The sequence below is a fragment of the Lates calcarifer genome, linkage group LG11 (genome assembly GCF_001640805.2).
Source record: "Lates calcarifer isolate ASB-BC8 linkage group LG11, TLL_Latcal_v3, whole genome shotgun sequence".
Lineage (NCBI taxonomy): Eukaryota > Metazoa > Chordata > Actinopteri > Centropomidae > Lates > Lates calcarifer.
Window position 1 is genome coordinate 2,109,714 of NC_066843.1, and position 19,700 is coordinate 2,129,413.

At 39.1% G+C, this 19,700-nt stretch overlaps 2 long non-coding RNA genes across 3 annotated transcripts; one reads left to right on the forward strand and one right to left on the reverse strand.

The window, feature by feature from the left end:
* Positions 1-1,117: 1,117 nt before the first annotated feature.
* LOC108874449 (uncharacterized) lies at positions 1,118-10,984 on the forward strand. The gene is made up of 4 exons (XR_001959683.2): positions 1,118-1,341; positions 1,627-1,760; positions 2,239-2,324; positions 8,248-10,984. It is a non-coding gene; the product is annotated as an uncharacterized LOC108874449 (long non-coding RNA).
* A 7,651-nt stretch (positions 10,985-18,635) lies between these two features.
* LOC127143041 (uncharacterized) lies at positions 18,636-19,391 on the reverse strand. 2 transcript variants are annotated; one of them, XR_007814207.1, is made up of 3 exons: positions 19,333-19,391; positions 18,863-18,990; positions 18,636-18,677 (listed from the first exon to the last, which is right to left on the reverse strand). It is a non-coding gene; the product is annotated as an uncharacterized LOC127143041 (long non-coding RNA). The 2 variants fall into 2 exon arrangements; XR_007814206.1 differs by lacking the exon at positions 18,636-18,677 and adding an exon at positions 18,731-18,772.
* Positions 19,392-19,700: the final 309 nt, after the last annotated feature.

A 19,700-nucleotide genomic window follows, 5' to 3' on the forward strand; every position in this document is an offset into this window, starting at 1 on the left:
TCCCAGACCCATTTGTCTTGTGCCAAAGCCCCTCCGGGTTTACAAGATGGAGAACACCTGTCTGTCGCCGAGGCCGCCATTTACCCAGCCAGAGCAAAGACAAACTCTGAGCCTGAGGCCTGCGAGAGGAGAAATATAGACGCACGCCTTCAGGGGGAAGGAGGAGAAGCAAAAAAACACAAATGTAAATATTTCAAAAGATCACTGCCTCTCCATCATTGTTGACTTTGTTTAATCCTTTGAGCCTCAACAAACAACAGGAGATGAGGTTTTTTTTTTTTTTTGTCTCAGCCAAAAAAGAGAAATTGAAAATCCAGAAAACACTGTTGTTATTTGTGTCACTCCTGTGCCACATTAAACATACACGATGTGGCCTGTGCAGACTTCCTTTCAGCAGGTGAATATACTATGCTTCCCTTTTGGATTTTTGGAGTGTTTATTAGCCCGAGGCCTCAAATAAAACCCAATTAAATCAGACGTTTAGAGCTTTCTTTCATCATTTAGGTTGAACGATCAGAATCAGGGTTAAAACAGAAATGTTCAGACTGCGAATCAAAAAAGGAAAACTAAAAAGCCAAAGATGTGGAGGTGTGGACCAACACACTCCTCAGTAAACACTTAATAGTTTGGTCACATTTCTGCCAACTCAGAGTGAACTTTGCAGTGATTCATGATGAATGATTTTCATCCAACTTCTGACTCTGACTCAGAAAGAGATCACCTGGTTCATGCTTTGCACATAGGAAAGATACAGCAGCTACAAGCTGTTCAAGACCTGACACACATGCCCTATTCTATACTATCAGTGTGGAAAACATGTAAACATTGACTCATTATTTATCACTGATTTTTATTCCATTATTTTAGTTAGTAACTGTCGGTTGTCTCTGTGCAGCTCCAAAGCCTCCACACCCACATGTATCCTCTGAATTTAACATGTAGAAAGAACCAGACACTGTGTTCATGTGTTGCACGTGTGAGAAATACATCTGCACTAACACTTGGATACTGTCCTTCATGTGCTGGTTAAAGTTGTTTGATTTATGTTCTTCCTGTTTTAGTTTTGTAGCCATTACCTGATATTGTTCTTATATATTGTTGGTTATACACATTGAGGCAATGCTTCAAAAAACGGGAGAAGACTAGTATTTTGTTATTTCATATGCCACTATCGTTGACAAAAAGTTCAAGATTGCTCGTTTCCCTTCCTTTTTGATTTTGATTGCAGCCAATCAGATGCTGAGTTTAACGTCACCTGCGTAGCGCACGCGCAACTCCTTAGATGTCAGACAAGAAGTCGACTCTCAGTTGGACCTGTACCTAGATTTGGTGGTGGAAATGGTAAGTTAGCCGTGTCGTCTTTTTACGAGTGAGAATTTTCACGTTTGGGCTCGAGCTACCAAAGCAACAAGCTAGCTAACGAAGCTAACGCTTGGCCGCTAAATGCAAGTTAGTTTACCCTCTGGCTAATTTACATCCCGTAGTCATGTTAGAAAGTCGTGTAGGCTTTCTCATTGCTTTCTGTAACGTAATAGTGTAAGGTAGTTTGTATTGCCACTCAAAGTAAAGCAGGCACGTAGGAGTATGTACGGCTTCACAATAACGCGCCTTTGTTTGTTTATACAGAACCAATGAAGTTGACGTCATGCCGTAATGCCGCTCCGTCTAGATATAACCACGCCCACTTCAGTATGACGAACACCTCAACGGCTGCGTCTCCATGGAAACCGCGCTAACGCGGATCTGGCGAAATATGACTGGTAAAGTAGCATGGAAAACGTCACTTTTCAACATCGCTGAAACCAAACTCTTTATAAATATATGGATATTTTTCCAAAACACATCGGACCGGCACCAAAATTTACTCTTTTTTTCGTCTGCTCATGTTCCACCTCTCCACTAAGTTTTATAAAATTCGGCGTTGTAGTTTTAGTATAACGCTGCTAACACAGCTCATTATTTTACACCATTTTCTCTTTTTAGTCTCTAACATCAGTTCTTCATGTAACACCATTTGTCACTTGCCATTGTGTTAACTTTTTCACTTAATCTATCCCTCCCTCTCCAAACTATGAAAACAGACAGAGGGGTTCAAAATTATTGACTTCTCACACTATAGGAGGGTCATTCTCTTCATTTCTTATTAAAAACAATGTGTTGTCACATTAGAAAAAAATAAGCTGCCAAAAGTGAAAATGTATTTAAACACTAATATGTTTTTTTCTTGCTTTAATGCAGGTGGACTCGATGAGGCCATGACTATTGACACGATACCCAGTCCAGTGCCAGAGAGCCCAGCAGTGACTCCATTCATTCCAGCTTTGGTAAGTCAGACTGAAAATGAGCAGGACTTTAAAGGGTTAAACTGAAAAGGTAACCTTGCAAAAAGGGTTTTCCTTTCATCATCCTCATGTCTGTTGGCATCAAAATGAATCTTGTGTACGTACTGTATATCCATACACATTGTTTAGGTGCAGATCCTTTTTTTCATCTGAAACCTTCATACATTTCACAGATATGAATCAGACAGATGTTAGAAATGTGTCTTTTATTTGCCTCGTAAGGGCAGTTATTTTTTTATTTTTAATTTTTTTTACAAATCCTGATACATTTACAGTATTTTTATTCTTTCTGTAATTATCTGTAGCCTTGCTTTATTTAGTTGTCATTTAATGTCAGTTACTATAATTAAATCACAAAGAGTGACCCTGTAGAGAAAATCATTTGTTGTAAAATTACTGCAGTGTAACCAGTATTAAAAAAAAGATGTTTGTAGTGTGCAACTGGGACACAGCAGTCGACTCAGACCAGAATTGTTTTGCCCAATTTACATATAATGTCTCTAACTAGTCTTTGCTCTATAATAAGACAAGGAAACCCTGAAATAACATCAGGGATATAAAGAAAAAAATAATTTGAAAAAACAAAGTCAACAAAAAAGAGCAGAAAGTTGTGGCATCATAGCAATAAAATGATATTTAGATTGGATACAACAGCATAAGTATTCAGCAAAAAAAACATAATGAAACTATTTTTTAGTTAAAACAAAGAGCCACTTTCTTTTTATTTCCCCACACAGTCAGTGTAATGTCATCTAATTCCCACTTGGTGGCACCATCTATCTGTCTTATTTATTTCTGCTGGCGGCCTCTGCAGTTGTATAATTCATTCACCAGCTCCAGTTTCCAGCTTTAAACACACCACCTCTTTGTGTTAACTGGAGTGTTTCAGCTTCCCCTCGCAGCCTCACGGCTCCTTGGTCGTACCGGCTTTGCTCAGACACCTGATCCGTCTCTGGAGTGAAATATTATCTCCCTGTTTTATTCATACATGTAACGGTTGATTAAGGTCAAATGGGGATCTAAAATATGATAAAAGCATCTGTTGGGCTCGAATAGAATCTGTCACCCCAACCACAGCAATTGACCATAATCACATAATTATGAAGCGATGAGACACTTTGGCTTTATGGGGAGGGTGCTTTGCTAAAATGGCCCACGTAAAACCCCATCTGTAAAAATGGGCCTTGGATTTGAGCCAAAGCGGGGGCTAAAGGACCCGATATATCAAGTCACGGCACATCTAGCAGAGGGGAGCAGAGAGCGGCTGACAAAATGGCGAGTCTGTTGGTGTCAAAGAAAAACACAGCTCAAATATTTGTGGGCGCTATCAATTTTGTAGGTACAGGACTCCCTTGTGTCGTCCTGGCAGCAAATAATATTAACAAAGATGATTCATGAGCCGAATTACTACTGAATCTAAAGCAGCTGATAACGCATTTCACTCCTCAGTCTGTTCAAGTATTCATATCACACTCATCAATCTCAGAGTAGGGCTGGGGGTTTTTACTACTACTGTTAGTGTATATATTTTGTTTGTGTATATTGTAGACTGCTGCCGAATGCAATAGTCCTGCAATAAATCCTCCCTTTATGAAGGTTAAAATGTTTTAAAACTATTTTAGAGAGAGGTTTGAATTCTTTTTTGGAAGATGTAGTTATTGTAGTTGCTAATATTTTGTCAGTTCACATCAATGAGAGTGGACCAGATTCTGGAAACACATCTTTGTATACCGCATTAAAATGTTATATAAACTCAAAATAGTTACTGAACGTTATAACCTTCAAGAAGGTTTCATCTGCTTTGTTTTTAAAGCCCCTTATTATATTTAGTGAGGTACATCTAATTGCATCTGTTTGTATGAAATGTGCCAAATAAATAGTTTCAGTAAAAAGTAGAGGTATAATTACAGGAGGATTTATTGCAGCAGTGTCATATTACATTAAGTTTATCTAGGTTTATCCAATAAACTGGCAACTGTGTATACAGGTGCATATGTGTGCACTTAAAGGATAACTCCAGTATTTTTCCAGTTTTTTGTAAATGATTGATACAGGGGGAGAAATGATTGGAATTGGTGCAGTTTTGAGCAATAATGATGTTGTTGCCACCAGCAGGCTCAGACTGTTATATAAGTGTCTGACAACATTATGGATAGGATTCCTACACAGATACAGCTTTTTATTAAAGAGTATGTTTTTCTTTGTTTGACCAGAAACGTCACTATACATCACTACCAGACTCCATTGACAAAAACACTAGTTTTACAGAGCAGAACACAGGAGCTGCTGGAATACCACTGCTGCATTTGTTTAGTTCATTGTGTGACTTTCAGTGGTGGAAGAAGTATTCAGATTCTTTACATAAGTCAAAGTATCACACAGCAACACAAACACACTAACAGATGGAGGCAGTGGTGTTCCAGCAGCTCCTGTGTTGTGCTCAGTAAAATTACAGTTTTTGTCAATGGAGTCTGGTAGTGATACATAGCGATGTTTGTCGTTGAACAAAAAGGATCTGACTCTTTAATAAGAGGGTCTATCTTTGTAGGAATCCTACTTATAATGTTGTCAGAGACTTACAGTAATAATACCAATCAAGAATTTCTATTATTGATTGACTTTCTAAGGTATTTTTTATTGATTAATTAATTGTTTGTCCATAAAATGTCTACTCCAAGTTCCTTGAATCCTACAATGACGTCTTCAGATGGCTTTTTTCAGCCTAAGAGTAAAAAAAAAAACACAAAAAACTATTAATTAATAGTGACAACAGACATTTCTGCTCATCGAGAGCCAACAGTTTCAGCCCTGCAAAGGAGATTTCCATTTAAACTCCACTCACTGCACTTCCTCACATTTATCCACAGTAACAATTATCAACAGTAGCATTTATCAGTTTCATAAGCTCATCATATTCCTTCATGCAACAGTGCTTTAACTGTTGTGTGTGTGTTATCTGGGTGTTTGAGAGCTGCAGGTTCTCACCCTCAGCCTCTCTCTGTTTCTCAGACAGAGGGGGGAGCAGCAGGTTTCATGTCTGGAGCTTTAGACAGTGCATCCATCAGCACGGCACTTCACCATCTGCTGCTAACACTGCAGCGCTCGGCCCAGCTAAGTGCCATCTGCAGCCAACTTCACTTACATCACTCTGAGAAGTTTCACTTTGGACTCACAACAAGTGCAGAGTGGCTTTCAAAAAGGAGAACAGAAGCTATTTCAGGTGTAAAGAGGGAAAAGGTGTCAGTCATCAAACAGACTCAAGGTGATAAGATATTTACACATAAAGTAACATTAAAGGCCCATCAATAATTGTGACAGTGTTTAGCTTTAAATATGAAGTGTCCAACTCTCAGTGACTGAATTCAATGTGCTGCAATTACACTGTCTGTCCACAAGAGGGACACAAATGCCTAAAAATCTCAGAGATTGAGACATCCGGGGAGAACACAGTGCTCACTTCATGCACAGAAATATTGTTTTTAACCAGATTTTCTCTCTAACCTTTAGATTTTCTAGTTTAAGCTGTGATATGCACAATAAATGAAAATTATTATAAATGCATTTCAGCTGTACAATGAATGAGTGCAACAAGATCAAGAGATTGAAAGAGAGCAACTACATTTACCACTGTACTTTACATACAATGAGTAAAATGTTTAAAATATCAGATTTTTCTTCATTTATGCTTAAATTTGACTCATTACCTGAAGGCTGGTGTTTCAGGTTAAACAAAAAGGGTCTTACTCTTTAATAAAAGGTGTGTTTCTGTAGGAATCCTGTCCATAATGTGTCAGATACGGTCCAGAAACACTGCTTTTGCTTAATACTGCACCATTCATGAAGATTTTTGTCCCCATCAATCATTTACACACAAAAACCTGGGAAAATAAGGTTATCCTTTAAGGTTGTTTAAACAGTCTCTCACTGTTTGATAGTGTCCTATACATTTACTATTGCTTTGTTCCAGTTCTTTATTGAATATTAATATGAGTGAAATATTCAAACACAGTTTTTATGGCTGCATTGTTCCAGCTAATGGAAATATTCTAAAAGTCTCGTGCACCAGTTTTATACACTGCTTCTGCTGAATTCATGCCTGAACAGATCTGGCATCTTTGGAAACTTTGGGATCTCCATAGAAGTTCTGTGGCTTTGAACAAAGTTTGGCTGAGCAGCATGAGCTTGTATTGAATTACCCATCAGCAATGGGTTCTGTGAAGCAGTTAAAATGCAGAGACGAGTTTTAAAAAGTTCAGTGGTGAGAAGTTTTAAGGTGAAAGCTGCAGATTTCTGTATAAGGTTGACATACTGGTTAGACATTATGCTATAGTATAAATCCGTATTCATGTTACTTCCAAGAGCATCCCTCAGCTCAGTGATTACATGTGACCTGCAGACAAATGATAAAAAGTCCTGCAGTCTCTGAATGTTTCTCAGCGTGCTGGGCCGTGCTGCAAACTACCTTTAAATAAGTTGTGTTCAGCCTCGTCAGCAGAGCGCTCCCACCCTCAAACATGAAGCACAAAGGCAAGAAGAAATACTGGCCTGTGTGACACTCACTCCACTCTGGGCAGCTTAATATGATTGTGGTTTAATACCCATTACAACAGTGTGGAGGGGCTGTCATTAGAAATTCAGCCGAGCTCAAACTCACCTTCCCTCCTTCAATCTATTAGGGAAAATAATGATAAGAATCCTGAAAAGAGCTGCGCTATAAATGGAAACAAAAGTGCTGGGCTCGACAGAACAGGAGCTCCAGCTACAATTTGTGGGATTAGGTGAGCACACGGCTGATGACCCGCAGCCTTGTGGGTAATGCAAGGTCAGGCGAGGAATGGGGTGATCTTAGAGCTGGGCATTAGAAAACCCACTTTGTTGGCGCAAGGCAGCGAATCGACGACAGCTGAGACGGATGGAGAAATGAGGAAATGAGGCTGAGGAGGAGGAAATGGGAAAGGAGTGTGTGAGAAAATACAATAACCAGTTGAGATAGGTAACACAAAAGTTTCTGAAAAGTAAAAAAAAAACAAATCCAAAGCTCTGAGATGCACATTCACGTGTCGTTTTTCATTCAGTTTTTCAATGATATCAGACAGAAAAAAGCAAATCCCCACTTTTAAGAAGCTAGAAACAGCAAATGTGAAGGTTTATTTTGCTCAATACACGACTGAAAGGATTCATTGATCATCAAGACTATTGTCAATGAAAGCAAGAAAATGTAAGATTTAACTGTACATAAACTAAATTCTTTCTCATAAAAACAAAAGTCAGATTTCCAAGCAATAAAAATAACATATAGACACCACATCATTTTCATTCTGGATGAAAATGACCGTTAATATTATCATTCAATAGATTCCTATTTGTTTTATGATATGGACCAAAAACCCTGGAGCCCATTCTGCTTTTCAGAAACACAGATCAAATAAAACACAATGAGCTACAGGATTTAGTGGAAAATAAAAAGGAACATGGTGCAGGAAGCTGCATTTCTCTCTACACTCTACATTAGGAGGCTAAAAAGAGAAGTGAGAGATCTTAAATTTGCCTCCTGCAGCCATCCTCCTCTCTCTGTTTTTTTTTTTACCCATTCCCAAAATTAACTGAGGGGAGGGATGATACTGCTGAAGTGCACTTTCAGCAGAAGAGCTCAGAAGTGAGATTAGGTACATGAACTGATACCAGTGAGTTGAAACAGAGTACAGAATACATGTAACTCTAGACAGGAGATGTAGTCGAGGATAGAGATTTAAATCAACATGAATGTACAATAATCAGATGAGGAAATGATTACAAATCTTGTCCAGTTACTGAAAAGGTTTTTTTAACAAAAGAAATGAATGAAACAGCTTCCTTTTACTTAACAAATTCTGTTTGCTTTCTCCTTCCACATTTACTGGAGCAGAAGCAGCACCATGTCAACAGGCCCAGAAGGACCCAACCTTCATGTTGAGGATCATCACTTGTGACGAGAGTTGGGTCTGTGGTTACGACCCAGGGACCAGGCAGCAGTCTTCTCAGTGGAGGAGACCGAAGATGGCGCGTCATGTTCATCTTTTTCTTAGTCATTCATGCAGTTGTGAGTTCATCCACCAGGGTCAGACTGTTAACCCCAAGTTGGACAAGGAGGACATTCAGTGCAAATGACCTGAACTGTGGTGCAGTGGCAAGTGGGCGCTCCATTTAGTAGCTCCTTCACGTATTTCATACCGGGGGAAAATTAGGATATGTTTTTAATTTTAGTTCCAGGATAATTTGATAAAACTATGGAACAGCGAGTAAATAAATATGTTAATTCAGTGAAGCTGAATTCTGTTAATTAGTTTTTACATAATTAGTGCAGTTGCAGCCCAGCTTTCATTTTTAATGCAGGATTTGAGCAAGTAAATGTGTATCTAATCAAGGCGAAAATGACAAATGTCCTATAATGTTCCTTTAAAAGCCTTTTCAATCCAAAACCTCTATGACTGATGAGAGAGGAAATGCAGATATCAGAGGAAAACTAAACTGCTCTAACTGTCCAACATATGATTCGTAGTAGAAGTACATTATTGACCTGATGATGTATCCGTCCAACCCTGCTCTCTCCTCACTCTGCATTCGCCTGGTGCCAAGGCGCTCAGGATTTAGAACCACTACTGGTGTCCATCTGCACACCGGATTTAAAATGTGGCTTCGCTGTGACCCGTCTGTTGTCCGAGGCCTCTGGAGACACAGAGAGAGGAGAGAACACGGTGCCAGGAAACACTCGCTCACTCTGACAGCCTCCGTCCTCCACAGTAATGCTGCTTCTCTTGTGTGTAAAATCATTATCAAGAGGTATCGAGTGTTTAGTCAGGGCACTCATGAGGAGGCATTGATCACCTGATTTTGTCTGTGCTGGAGCATGCAGTTAAAGTAAATGATGATGAGAGTAATTTTTTCAATACTGTACCTTTGGTTTTAGTTGGATTTAAAAGTGTGATTGTAAGATGCCAGTCAGGCTGCTAATATTTGTCTTTTTGCGTGCTAAATTTAATTTCAGGTCAGATGTTTTGGGATGAAAATGTGTGTTTACAGAGCGGCAGGTCAGTGTTATCAGCACAGAGAGTATGACCTGTGAAAAATGATGATGTACATGAGAGAATCTGTGCTGTGGACGATCCTGCCTGTTGGTTTAAGGCAGCTTACGGGTGTCTGTTCCAGCCAAATCCATTTTTATTCACCCTGTGGATTATAGGACTAGCTGGCAAGGCTGCCCTCATGGTACCAAAGCCAAAAAAGGGCCATGCAGGTGGATACCCTGTGTGTCGAGCATGGAAGATAGCAGAATATGTTTGGTACCTTTCAAGTGCATGGTTTAAATTCTTAGATATCTTCACTGTTTGTAGCTAAAGGGCTGAGCTTTGGATGAAGAGTCAGTGTTTGAATGGTGTCAGGCTGACACTCTGAGCGTCCTTTAGAGGGCGCTGACACACTGGTGATGGGAGCAGCTGTCTGGATGGGTGCTGAGGACACACTTCTCAGCCACCGCATGTGTGTGAAGTCTCAGGGCTGGTGCTAACAAGTGATGCTCGCCTGCAGAGAGCGTCCTCAGTCAGACAGCACACAGTGAAAAAAGAAAGACTACAGTCTGAGATCTAATGTCTAAGTTTAGATTTAAATATTGAGTCAGACTGTACATGATCTCAGTGGGCTGTCCCCTCATTAGTTCATGTGTTTCTATGTGTCATTAGAAACAAGCCAGGCCTAAAGCTTTTGCTTCTGTTGCTTCAAAACAGTCAGATCAGCATGAAGTAACTCCCTCCTTCACAATGAAATATATCACTGTCGATGGTGCTGATACAATGGTTACATGTAACCAAGACAGCAAGTATTAAACTGTATACTGTAGTCAATGCACATAATGCTCATATTTGGAAAGAGAACAAAGCCTAAAGAAATTTGATTACAATTCATCAACAACCAACATGTTTGAGAATTGGAATTGATACCCTGTTGTCAGGAGCAGCAGTGTTGGGTTTAGTGAGACTGAGAGCACTAAAAGCCTCGCTGTGCAACAGAGAAACCCAGGTTTTAGGGTGTAAGCTGAGATGGCGCTGGTCAATACTTGGAGACGACAGAGATAAATTCAGCCTCCCTCTTGGGATCTACAACAGCCAAGTTTGGCCTTTTACCTCGCTGTTTTTCCCCGTCTCAGTCACAGGAACACTTCTGAAAATAGCTCAGAGCAAACCCAGATAGAAAAGGGGACAGCGTGTTTGTAAATGCCAGGAGTTTGAGCCATGGCGATGGCTGAGATGACGTTTGGTATGCCGTCTGTGAGGATATTATTTTGGGTCAGATGTGCCTCTCTGCCATATTGTCCAGTCAAGCAGGAAGGCCAGGCCACAGAGAGAGAGCATATGCCTGCCTTTCCCTCTGCTGCCGCCCCTGACATGTGTTACTTCCTCCGCGCTCAGCCCACCTGCTCGGCCAAAGTCTATAAGGCTATGAACACCAGTCTACAGTAACAGTACATAGGATGTGTCAGTCTGCAGAGATATGTCATCACAGTTAACAACTGGCAGCAGGATTGCCATTATGTTACTGTCACAGTTTACTACTGTTTTTGTAAAAACTGCAAAAGTGGTTATTTTTCAGCTTTTAAAGTAAAATACTTATGAAAGAATTTGAAATGAATGACTGTTCATTTGTACCTTTTCACAAGAAGTACTATTTATTTGTTGTTGTTTACTGTGAACCTCCGGACAACATCCACTGTTTACAATGGCTGTGTCGGAAATCACTCACTCCTCACTATACAGTGCACTATATAGTGAGTTCGCCATTTTGTAGTGCTGTCCAAATGTATGTGTGTAATGTGATAATTATTAAACAAATAGAATACAAGAATAAAAGCTATGATGCAGAGCAACAAATTTATCATAAGTCTCATTTGATTTAAAAGAAGGCAGCGGAAAAATGAAAATATTTATTATGGATCGTTCACCAGCTACATTAATTTGACATGTTTTAATTGGGCGACAGCAATGACATCGTTAACGGCGCAAAGAAAACAACCTGAGTACTGTCCCAACGTGTTTTAACACCTCACCGATGAGTCCACTATATAGTCCACTACATTGAATTCCCTATAGAATACGTAGGGAGTATGGAATGAGCTATTTCGACCAATCAGGAGCGAAAAAGGCGGAGCAGAATCAACCGACCAATCAACGTTTGTCTGCCGGCGTTGGTCGACGTCGGTTGGCGTGTGACGTCATTGGCCATGAATTGCGGAGGGGGGAGCAGAACGACGGAGAGTCAGAATCGGAAAAAACAGTAAAACTATGGAATAAAACCAACGTTTGAGAAGTCGCATCGGTTTGTTAGCACTGTGAAAGACTATTACTGAAGACGTCTGGATGCTAAAACAAGCTTTGAAGCTGTTTTTGTCGAAAACGCAAAGTACACCTACAGCGTGAAGGTAAGGCTAGCAAGATAGCCAAGTAGGGGCAAGCGCTAGCATTAGCATTAGCTGCGAGTGTTAGCCTTAGCCTTCTCGTTTAATGTAGTTTGCCCTAACATCTGTCGTTTTTGTTGCGTTTGTAATAGTGTGTTTGTGTTTCTGTGACTCATACACCTGATTCCCAGTGTAATCCTCCACCCTGATATGAGATGTGGGTGCCTACGGTGGACGTTCACACAGGGGTAGTCTATTAGCAACTACTTGTTGTGCCTTTTGTGTCTGATTTGTGATAGTTGTGTCTCTGTGGATGTTTTGCATCTCTTAATGGTCTGCTTGTAGTGCCTTTGTGGATTTTTCCACCGTGTTGTGGTCGCATTTGTTGGGTTGCGTAGGTCCTCGTTTTCCTGGACGTAAACACCAGCTCTTACCTTTCAGACCAAAGAGGTATGTGTCCTAAACATTAATCCAGTCTGAAGTAAATGTGTTGATTTGTTCATTAGCATGTCTTGGTAGTCTGTTTACAACTCCTTTCGGTCACTGTGCAGACATTTTGCCTCTTTTTGTGCTGTCCTGAGGCCTGTACTACAAAGCAAGTTCAACATACCCAGGCATTATCTGGGTTCACTAAACCTAACAATCTGGCTAAGCGGTCATAGGACGCTGGTTATCAACCCATTAAGTAAACCTGGAACCTTATATTACATGAGAAGTAGCGCTGATAGCTGCATGTCGTTTCAGTTCTAGTGATATCCAAAAATGACAATTAACAAGGTGAAATTTGAACAATATGATCACACGATTAGAATAGAAATACTAGATATAATTTCCAATTATCAGTCAGGTTGATGATTTATTGTAAATAAGTACATAAATACTTTTTACTTACTGATTGAGTGTTTTTGCTCTTTAGTCTGATGGTGATTTATCCTGAGTAACTGTGAATATGTGATCCAGATAAACAGTGACAGTAATGTCAGACTGTTTCTGCTGCCAACACTGAGAGGAGAGAGTTAATGTCGAACAATCTGACTGAAATGTTCATTTATCTTGGGAAATATTCAACAGTTCGTCAGTATGTGATCATTTAGTGTGATAAACTCTCTCTCTGTTTGTTAAAAGCTCTGTTGCGGACATAAAGGAGAGACTGGAACAAACGATTCCACACAGCTATAAAATATCTATTGATCTTTAATATTTGTCACTTTATTGTACTGTCAGGATCCTGCAGAAATGATGATCTGATTGGTCATTAACTGGGCTGTTGACAGGTTTTGATTCAGTCCTCTGAAGTTAACCTGCCCCGGAGCAGGTTAGCTGTTCAGCATATGTTAGTATCTGACTGTATCTCAGCTTGTTGTTCATATGTAGTCATTTAGCACCATTTTAAATCTCTGGTTTATGTCAATCCCTTACAACTCTTTGTTGACATTTTGCCATTGACATTTGTTTTTGCGTCCTTTTGTCATTGTACATCGATTTACAGGTCTTTTTGCTTGTTTTATATCTACTAATGGTCAGCTTTTTGTCTTGTTGTACTCTTGTATCCATTCCTGATCATTTTATAAGTCTTATTTCATTGTGGCAGTTTAGCATCTCCTTGTGATCATTTTGTGACTCAGTTTTTTGTCTGTTTCTGTATATTGCAAATGTCAGGGCAGGACAGAGGCCTCCAGGTAATTCCCAAACAGCTTTACATCAACTGTCCAACACAGAGCACTGACATTAAAGTGTTTGTGTTCAGTATTCAATATATCAGAAAAGTGTAATCATAAAAATAAATGATCATTTTCCTTTGTCTTTTTCTCCTTGATTTTCTTCCAGGTGTCACCACTTCATCTACAACATGGTCCATGATTGCCGAGATGTTGTCCACGATCGCAAAGACATGGAGATGGCAAAGACACGATCGGAGAGACATTGTTGAGGATGAGGGAGACATCGTCCACGATCAGAGACGTTGTCCATGATTGCAGAGACTTTGTCAAAGACGAGAGAGATGTTGTCCATGATCAGAGACATTGTCCCATGCTTTGTAGAGCTGTGCGCAAGAATCGGTAGAGACACTGTGGTTCCTCAATTCGACGGCATGACCGCGATCAGGGACATTGTTAATGATCACAGAGACACCATCTATGATCTCAGAGACATCGTCCACGATCACAGACACATTGTCAATGATCACAGAGACTTTGTCCATAATCTCAGAGACATTGTCCACGATCACAGAGACGTAGTTCACGATTGCAGAGAGACATCGTCCAAAACTTGGTATTTAATGAATTTAGTACTAAATATAATAACTGATTAATCGTGTCTATTAAATCTGAAAAAGTATCAACTGTAATTACTCCTAGCTCAAGGTGACGTTTTCAGATGTCTTGTTTTGCTTAATCAACAGTATGTACTATTTATCATATAACAAAAAAATAATTAAATCCTCACCTCTCAAGCCTCTGTCTTGAACCAGTATTAGAAGTATTAGAATGATTGTCAATGTTTTTGTCTGTGGACAAAGTGACTGTAGCTCTTCTCACCTTCTCACCAACCTATATCAAACACATCAGAACCAACAAACGCTAAATGTTCTGTCTTGGATTGTTATCGTTCAGGATCAGTCAAAATGGGATTGAAAAATATCTTAACTTCAGTTTGATTGGACATGATAAGAAATTCTTAATCATGTGTATGTGCGAGACACACTAGACTACACCGTACTGTTTTCATGGTTAAACTGTTGCTGAGGAATAGGTAGTAGTGTATTGATCATTTTCCTTTGTATGTTTCTCTTTGATTTCCTCCAGGTGTCACCACTTCATCCACGACATCGTCCTCAATCACTGAGACGCAGAGACCTTGTCAAAGATGAGAGAGACATTGTCCATGATCTGAGACATTGTCCGTGACTCAGTCCCCGATAAGTCGGCATCCCCGGCGTTCATTGAGGCATTGTCGATGATCACAGAGACACCATCTAGGATCTCAGAGACATTGTCCACGATCACTAAGACATTGCCCATGATTGCAGAGTCTGAACAATGAAGAAGTTCTTTGAGACCAGGACAGAGGCCTCCAGGTAATTCCCAAACAGTTTTACATCAACTGTCCATCAACTGTACATCATAAAAGTAAATGATGATTTTCCTTTGCATGTTTCTCTTTGATTTCCTCCAGGTGTCACCACTTCGTCCACGACATCGTCCACCATCGCAGAGACATGGTCCACGATCAGAGAGACATTGTTGAGGATGAGGGAGACATCGTCCGTGATCAGAGACATTGTCCATGATTGCAGAGACATGGTCCGGGATCAGAGAGATATTGTGGAGGATCACAGAGACGTTGTCCATGATCAGAGACATTGTTCGTGATCACAGAGACACCGTCTGTGATCTCAGAAACATCATCCAAATCTTGGTATACAGAAAATAGCACAAACTGATAAATCATGTCTCTTAAATCTAGAAAAGTACTAACTGTAATTGCTTAGAGTTCAAGGTGACGTTTTCAGATGTCTTTTTTTGCTTTAATTAATTACGTGTAGGTGTAGGTGCAAGACACTAGACTACACCGTACTGTTTTCATGGTTAAACTGTTTATGATGAATAGGATTTGTATGTTTTGCTTCAGAAAATGTCAAAACATATCATAGTATATAGTAAGGCGTCAAAAATTGTCAAAAAATGTCATAGTACAGTAAGGTGCCAAAAACCATCAAAAAATGTCATAGTATATTATGGCGTCAAAAAACGGTAAAAAAAAAGTCATAGTATAGTAAGGTGTCACAAATGGTCAAAAAATGCCATAGTACAGTACAATGTCAAAAACGGTCAAAAAATGTCATAGTATACTGAATCATCAAAAACGGTCAAAAAATGCCATAATATGATAAGGCGTCAAAAAATGCAATAGTACAGCACGACGTCAAAAACGGTCAAAAAAAAAGTCATAGTATAGTATGGTGTCAAAAATTGTGGAAAAATGTCATAGTATAATAAATTGTCAAAAAAATGCCATAGTACAGTATGGCGTCAAAAAATGTCATAGTATAGTATGGCGTCAAAAAACAGTAAAAAAAAAAAAAAGTCATAGTATTGTAAGGTGTCAAAAATTTGAAAAAAATGTCATAGTATTGTAAGGTGTCAAAAATTTGAAAAAAATGTCACAGTACAGTAAGGTGCCAAAAACTGTTAAAAAATGTCATAGTATACTAAATCATCAAAAATGGTCAAAAAATGTCATAGTACAGTATGATGTCAAAGATGGTCAAAAAATGTTGTAGTATAGTAAGGCGTCAAAAACTGTTGTAGTATAGTAAGACGTCAAAAACAGTCAAAAAATGTCCTAGTATAGTATGGCGTCAAAAACCGGTCAAAAACTGTCATAGTGTAGTAAGATGTCAAAAACCATCAAAAAATGTCATAGTACAGTAAGGCATCAAAAACCATCAAAAAATGCCATAATATAATAAAGCGTCAAAAAATGTCATAGTACAGTACGATGTCAAAAACGGTCAAAAAAATGTCATAGTACAGTAAGGTGCCAAAAACCATCAAAAAATGTCATAGTATTGTAAGGTGCCAAAAATGTGAAAAAAAATGTCATAGTATAGTAACACATCAAAAACAGTCAAAAAATGTCATAGTACAGTATGATGTCAAAGATGGTCAAAAAATGTTGTAGTATACTAAGGCGTCAAAAACTGTCGTAGTATAGTAAGACGTCAAAAACAGTCAAAAAAATGCCATAGTACAGTATGGCGTCAAAAATTGTCAAAAACTGTCATAGTGTAGTAAGGCATCAAAAACCATCAATAAATGTCATAGTAAGGCTTCAAAAATTGTCAAAAAAAAGTCATAGTATAGTATGGTGTCAAAAATTGTGGAAAAATGTCATAGTATAATAAATTGTCAAAAAATGCCATAGTACAGTATGGCGTCAAAAAATGTCATAGTATAGTATGGCGTCAAAAAACAGTAAAAAAAAAAAAAAGTCATAGTATTGTAAGGTGTCAAAAATTTGAAAAAAATGTCATAGTATTGTAAGGTGTCAAAAATTTGAAAAAAATGTCATAGTACAGTAAGGTGCCAAAAACTGTTAAAAAATGTCATAGTATACTAAATCATCAAAAATGGTCAAAAAATGTCATAGTACAGTATGATGTCAAAGATGGTCAAAAAATGTTGTAGTATAGTAAGGCGTCAAAAACTGTCGTAGTATAGTAAGACGTCAAAAACAGTCAAAAAATGTCCTAGTATAGTATGGCGTCAAAAACCGGTCAAAAACTGTCATAGTGTAGTAAGATGTCAAAAACCATCAAAAAATGTCATAGTACAGTAAGGCATCAAAAACCATCAAAAAATGCCATAATATAATAAAGCGTCAAAAAATGTCATAGTACAGTACGATGTCAAAAACGGTCAAAAAAATGTCATAGTACAGTAAGGTGCCAAAAACCATCAAAAAATGTCATAGTATTGTAAGGTGCCAAAAATGTGAAAAAAAATGTCATAGTATAGTAACACATCAAAAACAGTCAAAAAATGTCATAGTACAGTATGATGTCAAAGATGGTCAAAAAATGTTGTAGTATACTAAGGCGTCAAAAACTGTCGTAGTATAGTAAGACGTCAAAAACAGTCAAAAAAATGCCATAGTACAGTATGGCGTCAAAAATTGTCAAAAACTGTCATAGTGTAGTAAGGCATCAAAAACCATCAAAAAATGTCATAGTAAGGCGTCAAAAATTGTCAAAAAAAAGTCATAGTACAGTACCATGTCAAAAACGGTCAAAAAATGTCATAGTTTAGTAAGGCTAGGTTTGGACAGTTTCTATGATTAACATGATTTGTTTTTGCAAGAGGAGAAGACTACATCACTTGAGAACAACAAAAGTAGTTACTTGGTTACATGTTCTTAAAGATGTTTGGAGATGTATAAGACTTACAAGCATATCCTCCTGTGTGCTCATCACTGTATTTAATGTTGTGTAAAAGAACAAAACAAAGTGTCTCCAAGTGGTCAAACATCTGTCATTATCTTTGCTGTGGTTTGTTAAATAGAACAGAATCAATAAATGTTTGTGGCTTAACTTTTGGGTTGAGTTTCTCTTTAAAAATAATATCACAAACATAATTTTGTAATGCACAAATGAAAACTATTCTCTACTTGCAGCTTGCAATTAAAATGTATCACCCTAAATGTTTGACCCTAACCTCTGGCTAAAAACTGTAACCCTAACTCTAATCTCTGGCTAAAAACTGTAACCCTAACCCTAACCTCTGGCCAAAAGTCATAACCCTAACCCTACAAGTGGTTACATGCTGTAACCCTAACCCTAGCCTCTGGCCAAAAGTCATAACCCTAACCCTACAAGTGGTTACATGCTGTAACCCTAACCCTAACCTCTGGCTAAAAACTGTAACCCTAACCCTAGCCTCTGGCCAAAAGTCATAACCCTAACCCTACAAGTGGTTACATGCTGTAACCCTAACCCTAGCCTCTGGCCAAAAGTCATAACCCTAACCCTACAAGTGGTTACATGCTGTAACCCTAACCCTAACCTCTGGCTAAAAACTGTAACCCTAACTCTAACCTCTGGCTAAAAGTCATAACCCTAACCCTACAAGTGGTTACATGCTGTAACCCTAACCCTAACCTCTGGCTAAAAACTGTAACCCTAACCCTAACCTCTGGCTAAAAGTCATAACCCTAACCCTAACCTCTGGCTAAAAGTCATAACCCTAACCCTAACCTCTGGCTAAAAGTCATAACCCTAACCTCTGGCTAAAAACTGTAACCCTAACCCTAGCCTCTGGCTAAAAGTCATAACCCTAACCCTAGCCTCTGGCTAAAGGTCATAACCCTAACCCTAACCTCTGGCTAAAAACTGTAACCCTAACCCTAACCTCTGGCTAAAAGTCATAACCCTAACCCTATAAGTGGTTACATGCTGTAACCCTAACCCTAACCTCTGGCTAAAAACTGTAACCCTAACCCTAACCTCTGGCTAAAAGTCATAACCCTAACCCTAACCTCTGGCTAAAAGTCATAACCCTAACCCTAACCTCTGGCTAAAAGTCATAACCCTAACCTCTGGCTAAAAACTGTAACCCTAACCCTAGCCTCTGGCTAAAAGTCATAACCCTAACCCTAGCCTCTGGCTAAAGGTCATAACCCTAACCCTAACCTCTGGCTAAAAACTGTAACCCTAACCCTAACCTCTGGCTAAAAGTCATAACCCTAACCCTACAAGTGGTTACATGCTGTAACCCTAACCCTAACCTCTGGCTAAAAACTGTAACCCTAACCCTAACCTCTGGCCAAAAGTCATAACCCTAACCCTACAAGTGGTTACATGCTGTAACCCTAACCCTAACCTCTAGCTAAAAACTGTAACCCTAACCCTAACCTCTGGCTAAAAGTCATAACCCTAACCTTACAAGTGGTTACATGCTGTAACCCTAACCCTAGCCTCTGGCTAAAAGTCATAACCCTAACCCTACAAGTGGTTAAATGCTGTAACCCTAACCCTAACCTCTGGCTAAAAGTCATAACCCTAACCTCTGGCTAAAAACTGTAACCCTAACCCTAGCCTCTGGCTAAAAGTCATAACCCTAACCCTAGCCTCTGGCTAAAGGTCATAACCCTAATCCTACGAGTGGTTACATGCTGTAACCCTAACCCTAACCTCTGGCTAAAAGTCATAACCCTAACCTCTGGCTAAAAACTGTAACCCTAACCCTAACCTCTGGCCAAAAGTCATAACCCTAACCCTAACCTCTGGCTAAAAACTGTAACCCTAACCCTAACCTCTAGCTAAAAACTGTAACCCTAACCCTAACCTCTGGCTAAAAACTGTAACCCTTAGGCATATGGCTACAGGCCATAACCTATGACTGGCTACAAAGGCTAAAAATATACAATACAAT